Raw genomic sequence first — 7,864 nt, 5'->3', positions numbered from 1 at the left:
TTTCATGCATGTCTACCTAATCAATATAATTACTTCATCATGCCACTCAAGTACAGTTTTTGTCACCGATTTACAGAGTTTAAGATTTGGTGGACTTTAAAGTGTCTGTCTAACATTAATGCTTCACACCAGATGGTATGTCCTGTTGTCCTTGCAGCATGTGTCAGCCTGACCTTTTTGGACTCATACATCTCAATATGATTGGTAAATGGCAGGTAAATTCTTATTCTGCATTTATAACATTACTGCAAGGTATTTAGAGGTGCAAGTCAGAACACTGTGTCATCTGATGTTGTTGTTATTAAAGTCTGTGAACGCTGCCAAACACTTGATTTACTGCACAGAAACAAAACAGTCAGAGGAGTGATTTATGTCAAGGTGTGTTGATCAGTTTTATTGCTGCAGGGAATAAAATGGTATTTGAAAATTACAGTCTGATGGGGCTTTGCCATGTGCTGATTTACAATCACAGCAGTTCAGTTGATGCAAATGCAAAGGAAAGTGAGAAAGGCTGCACAAGGAAAGCCTATATATTTTTGTCAATCAATAAGGTGGATACACCCTCTATTCAAATTGTTGATTCTTTGTTTGAGTAATAAAGACTAATTGTTTTTGGCAAGGTGTCATTCGTGGTAATGAGTTTGAGTGAGTGGCAGATAAAGACTCTTTTCTTTGCGCACTCTGGGGCTTCAGAAGCAGACTTGTCATAGAGTTCCAAGGCAGAGCTGAGCCCCCGCCTGAATGAAAATACAGCGTGGAAAGAATTTCCTGAAATTAAACTAAATCACATTTACCACAACAGCAGAATAAGCACAGGAGGAGTCATAGGCAGAAGCCTGTGTTTGAGTGGCTGGTTATAGTCGTTCTTGAAATGTAGAATAGAAGCACTCCAATTTAGAGAAAAGAAATAACAAAACAACATGCAAAAACTCTATTTGTTGATGAATCAATGAGAATATGATCTTTAATCCAAAATGTACTTTCTTCAGAGTAGAAGTCCAGATGGAGTGTCAGCCAAGGACAATTTTGGTGTTAGTGAAGATGGTGTGGCAGTGGAGACCATAATCCATGGCTTTCCTGTGCTGACTGGTCTCACAGTGCCCAGCTGGTGTTGGATTTCCATCCAAGCAGCTGGGCTGGGGTGTCTTGTGGTCCTCTTCAGTCCTCTTTGAAAAAGGATAGTCAAGTCGAGTCCCTCCATGAGGCCCCGAGGACCCTGACACTGCAGCTACACAGAGGAGAAGAGGAGACTTGTCCCTGAATCAGACGTCTAACAGAACGACGGGCCGGCAGAGAGCAGCTGGAAGACTCTGAGATGTTGGCAACAGGTGAACACAGCACCAATGAGAAGGAGAATATCTGGCAAGTGACTTGGAAGGTCTTAAACCAAAGTGGGAAGTCGGGATGTTGTCAATATGGGTGAAATGGTTCAGACTCAAACAGTAAAGAGAAATTAAAGTCACTTGTTTAAAAAGAAGAGTGAAAGAATGTTTCTCAGACAGGTTGGGGTGAGCTGAGTGTGAAGTAGCTCTCCTGCTGGGAGAGGCACATGGTCGGGTGAAGTTTTCACGTACCCCCGCAGAGGAAGTGGACAACTTTAGGAAAGGCCTTGACAGTGTGTTGACTGGGCCTTTTCGTCAATCTGTCTGATCTAGAGTTTCTTGATCTGAGGCGGCCTCGGGTTGAAATGGTTTCCTTGTATTTTGCCTGGCCACACAGATGGTGGAAAACAGCTCTGTAGTTGGTTTTGCTTGGCGAGGCAGCTCTGTTTTATTTGGAGCCCTGCGCCTAAGGATGAGTCGCCCAGTTTGACTGGAGCACACCCAAAGCCTTTGGAGATCACACAGGCACTAAAATCCATATGTGAGACATACAAACAGCAGCCAGGGTTTATTTACAGCATTTGATCCTTCAGCATGTATGAAGTGCAAGCTAGCTGCACACGCTGAACAGAGGAGCTTAAGTCTTACATACATGGGTTGAAAAATAGTAATGATTTTATAATGAACCCAAACTGAAATTACTTTCATAAACATATTTTTTCAATGGAATTTGAGTAACCTGATACCAATAACACAATGTAAACTTCTTCTTTGCATATTACAGCAACCAAAGACTTCAAGGGTGCTCAGCTTGCCCACCTTCAGCATCCATTTAGATAAAGGGCAAGTTTTAACATTTTGGGAAACGTTTTTGTCCTGATGAGAATAATATAACTACAGTATAACTACTCATATGTCTGTAAGATAAAAAACTGGTAGCGTGCATCCAGCAACTGAATGGCTCAGCCTCCCATAAATACAATACCTTTTTTGTCAGGATTAAACATCAGAATATTGTTACCACTCCTACGTCTGTATGCTAAAGACTTTGCTTCATCCAGCAGCTGGTTATCCCAGCCTTTGCAAACAAATTGGAAACACTTATAAACAGTTTACCTGGCTCCTCCAACAGTGACAAAATCTCCATATGCCATATGCTCCAAGTGGTTGTTTCCAATACAGTAGATTAAACCATCAAATATCATGTTCATTTATAAGTTTAAGAGGTGGTGGTAGTTAGCTGTCAGTCACTCCCTACACCTGTCATTATTCTGAACTAAGCACGAGTCGATGGTTGGTGAGGATTAGGGTCTTCCTTCACCCACAGGATTGAACTGCAATTCCTTTGGGGACCTGAAGTAGAAAAAAAAAGATACATTCCAAATTTTGAAGACGCAGTTTTGTAGTGGAAATGGAAACAATATTCTGCCAATGCCATAACGTTGCATTTCACCTGAGTCAGATCCATATGATGCTGATATCATGTACTAATTCCACTCTGTAAAGACACAAACAGGCACAATGACATTTCAAGTACTGATCTAACACCAACAAGTCTTTTAGAGTTTCTTTAACATTTCCATGGAGTATATATAGCTTATGTGAAAGTTAGATTCTCTATACATACATGTTTACTCAACAGTGGTTTTGATGTATAAACATTGGCACATGAAAATAAGATGTCAGCAAAATTCTCATCCTTATTGTGAACAGACACAAGAGTGAAATATTTATATTGAAAACAGGGAATATCTACAACCAGTCTCCTCTTTCTTTGGAAAACAGAGTCTTTGGACTGTATCTGAGTGCAGTGATTATGGTTGTGCACGGTGGATGGCTGAGGTGGTCGAAATAGGAGCCTGGAGGATTTTATGACTGCTGTGAATCCAGGGAAGGAATGTCTGCTTCTGCTTCTCTTCTGGTTGTCAACCAAACTGTGATAATCAGGGAGGAGAGTGTCAACCACAAACCACACACTGTTTTGCACAAACTGTATCACACATTAGTCCAAAGCATGACTTTATTTAGAATTATTCTGAGACTCAATAGAGCTTTACCTCAACATCCAATGAATAGCACAAACAAATACTGGTAAAGGTAATTTCTATATTGGAACAATAATAAGTATCATTTATGTATTTAAAAGCATATTAAACAGTTGCTCATATTTCTAAATCTAAAGCACAGATATCTTAAAAATCTAACAGCATGAAGTGCGATAAACTTACACTTGAACCTTCCTGTAATATAAAGGTGTACCTCAGGGATCAGTGTTAAGACCCCTAAATTAGTCTATATACTGTATGCATGATCTTGATGATCTTTAAAACCAACAAGGACTATTGAAACAATCACACTTTGTCTAAAATTTTGGCAAATTGCTAAAAAGGAACAAGAATAAAGGTCTGGATTCAAATGTAATGTTTCAATGACCATGTTGAATATTTGGAAATCTGACAAATGCAACTTGGCAAATTGTAGAAAATGGTACAATAATATTTATTGGTGAACTAACTTAATTATTCCTACTTAATTGATTTGTTTCGTTTTGAATACAAATTACCTTGCTACAATGTGCCTTGCTTGATGTTTTGTTGTGGCACAGAACTTATATTTTCCAAATGAATTATGCATTTCAATCAATATTTTTTTCAAATATGTTTTACTTTATATGCAATTACTTGGTAAAAATGTAGGCTTCAAGAAACGGTACTTAAGTCTTACTACTTGTTCCCAATTTGTGGGAGGGATCACACGATGGCACACATTTTTCCTGCTGAGGCTGGCAGTGCAGGCAACCTGAATTACAGCCACTTCAAAGTTTGACGTTAGTGGTCCATTAACCGCTAGTAATTAAAATGTCACTTTAAATGGCAACGAGCTCACTGCTCTCACTGGACTGTAAAAAACACTGTAAAAGAAAAAAAAATTGCATAGAAAGCATGGTTTCCTGCAGTCCACCCTCATTACCAGAATAAAGGCAGAAACATATTGGCAGTGGCCGTGCAGTGATTCCAGAGCTAGGCTTTCCATGTGGGCTCGATGTGACATGTTGGCTACAATTACCTCTCTGTTTTCACCTTTTCTCATGTTTTGTCAGCTTGTACATTTGTCAGGACTTAATTGGCGGGTACAAAACTCTGTCAGTGAAGGTGATTGCTGTTGAAATAACCTTTTCTTTAAGTGCTTGTCACACATATACTGGCTGTTCTATATTAAAGCTCCTGTTAGGAGTTTTTATGTGGATATGTAACAGACTGAAATTAATACTGATGTCGCTTTAAGAGCTACAAAAGCAAAGGGGATCATCAGGAAGAAGATTGATTGTTTCTATTAAGTTATTCTTATTGTCTGTAGACGCTGCTTCAGGGTAGGTGTCAAGCGAGGAGACTAACAGGACACTGCAGAAACTGACATTGTTTACATTTTTCACAGCAACGATTCACGGTGAGTGATATGTTTGATAAATAAAGTAAGATGAGATTTTCTGTCAGAAAACACAACTTACATACATACGGCACAAGATCAACAAAGAGATAAGACTTGGCTTTGTCCATAGGGGGCACCAAAATTGACAAAAATGGAAAGTTCATCACAGGAGCTTTAAAGAGCCCATATTATGCCCTTTTTGGGGTTCGTATATTTAATCTATGTACCTACTAAAGTATGTTCACAATAGCTAAAGTTTGAAAAAAGTGTCTGTTTTCATGTACTGCCGCTCCATGCACCGGCTCGCTTCTGACTCTCTCTCTAAGGCTCTGAAGTGCCCACGTTCAGAGTCCCCACGTGTGCCAAGTCTGATCTGATTGGTCGGCCTGTCGGCTCTGCCGTAATTGGTCAGTTGCTCAGCACGGTTCTCGGAAATGTTCCGCCTCTTTTACCATATTGGGAATGCAGCCACTGGCTCTGTCCGAGAGGAGCAAAAACATTAGCACCTTAGCACTACTGTGCTACCGCAGGCTATGGCATATCGTGGGTGTGCTACAGAAGTTAATGGGCGTGCAACATGAGCTGCAGGGCTTGCCACAACGAGCCAATGGACTTAGATCAGTGATCTCACACTGACAATGACGTCGAACTGACAAATTTTTATCGAGGGGGGCTAGAACCGAGCGTTACATGCGGCTAATGCTACAGCTAACAGGAAGACGTAGGAGAAGCCGCGTTTCCGCAGACTTTGAATTTTTGCACATAGATGTGCCTAAACATGCACAGGACACTTAGAAAACACACTAAAGAGCATATAAAACCAGAAAAAGCATAATATGGGACCTTTAAAATGGCCCCATATGAAGTCCAGGTGCTACTGACGCTCACACTGTTGATACTGTGTCAGGACCTGAAAGGAGGACAAAGACTTTCCATACCACACAAAATAGAGCAAATAAAAAATAAAGCAAGTTTCTATATCCGGTTAACATTAACAGAGAGAAGATTTGTTTTTTTGTTAAAGACTTATATGTGGCTCAAACAGGATGAGCAGCACTGTATACAGCACATTATGTTTACTTCTTACACTGTCGAGAAATTATAACATTTGTAAATGTCATATCAAAATTTGTGCATATTCCTTGTTTCTCATTCTGACACAGTAGACCCAGTACGAAATACTAAAAAATGAAGTAGAAATAAGTTGATGCCAATGTACTGTCACTGACTTACTTTGAAGTTTTCAAATAAACGACACATTCAGTTCAACAGTCGAGAGATTATGACTTTCCTTGGACTAGCATATAAAAAAAAGGGTCTTGGAAAATTAAATTAGGTTTTCATAGTTTTAGAGCCATTTTCCCTTGCCAAACTCAACATAATAACTGTAAAACTATTACAACCTGAGAAGTGTTGGTATTGGCTGCCTGTCAGAGCAGGGGCAGTAAAACAGGGCCAGAGCAAGGCTGCCGTGTGCTTGGATTTCTTTTTTTATTGCAATAAAAATGACAAGGACCTTCACTATCTGCTCACAATCAAGCAATTAAACCAATGAGACTCATTCAAATATGCTTTAAGATATATATTTTTTACAGTCATTGATGCTCAGCAGTTGTTACAAAAGCTTAATAGTTCACTCATTACTTTTCCAGCAGTATGTCCAGCAGCCTCACCACCGTCTGTATGGCACCACTTGGAACATTTCTGAGTGCATGGCTGAGTTTAAAAGAAAGAATGTATTTCCTTGCTTTCTTTACAAAAAGTAGTATAAATCTACAGACACACTTGGCTGTAAATCTCAGACACATGTATGAGGGCTTCTAGATTGTTAAAGGAAATCCCACTGTGGTCACTTTAGCAGGAGAGAAGCTTTGGACAGTTTCTATGTCGGACATTTCTCAGCTGGATCTTTTCCAGCCCCGGATCACCTGCAGGCAAAGGCCTAAAAAACAACGTCTTTTGGGGGTGTTAGAGCCATAGAAGGAGGTTGAGGTCAGACAGCCTTGTTTTACTGCTTGTTTTCTCTCATTTTGCTGCCGCTTTACTACCTGTTATGATATATTGAGATCTCTTGCAGCGTTTAAGTTAAGGGAATCACAGAGAAAGTAGGGGTCTCTATTGGGGAATTATTTTTCAGCTCACTGTTGCAGGGGCAAGGATAACTTACCTTCTGCTAAACTAGTTCCTTTCTGAGGGCAGCTGGGAAGTGTGCCAGAATCACTAAAAATACAGAAATGAGAAGAATTTAATCCCTATCACAAACATGCCAAAGCCACTGAGAGATTAAAGGCTGCTTCCAAAAAATAACATTTCTGAATGGTGGACAATAATTCCATTTATTCCACGAGATATTTTCTTTTCAAATATGAGACTCTTTTTTTGGGGTCAGGAATAAAAATGGATGCTTTTGTTTTTGGTTTGTATCATTTTACGCAGTAGCTTTGTCACTTAGGAATTTCTCTTGCCAGGAATAATTTAAGGTGATATTATAGGTCAGTATTAAAAGGCTACTGTTTCTCAAGTCTTCATACCTTAGACCAGGAAACTCAGAGTTAATAGTGCTCATATCACTTACAATTAGATAAAGTTGAATAATTCCTCTTGAAAATGGTCTTATACGTATAGCCTAAATTTAAGAATAAGGACAAGTTCATTGTTTCAAGGGTAGATATCACTGACCACTGCCCTGAACACAAAACTGCCCTGAACACAAAACAAAAAGGGGGATGAGAAGGAGCAGAAGTTATGAATAAAAATACACACAAACATAGCCTGAGAAGAAAGTAATATTGCTGAAGTAACAGAAAATATACCATACATGGTTAAAAGCTAGATAAAATGTCATTCAAATTAAAATCTATCAGCTGGGTACTTTTTCTAAATATATGTATTTATTTGTGTGTTTGTTTATTTATTGCCAATGAAGCAATACCACACTGAATTGTGCTTTTATTTAACTGACAGACAATACTCTGTACTCTATATAGGGCCTCATATCTGTTTTAACACTTGAAATAGATGCTTAACACCATTTGATGTGCATAACAGGGGCATGTCCAGAGGGCTCGCCAGGGGTGGCATGGGCCCCCCTAGAAATCTGATTAGCCAACCCG

Source organism: Labrus mixtus, chromosome 5, assembly GCF_963584025.1.
Source record: "Labrus mixtus chromosome 5, fLabMix1.1, whole genome shotgun sequence".
Taxonomy (NCBI): domain Eukaryota; kingdom Metazoa; phylum Chordata; class Actinopteri; order Labriformes; family Labridae; genus Labrus; species Labrus mixtus.
Note: the sequence above shows the minus strand (reverse complement) of the source record.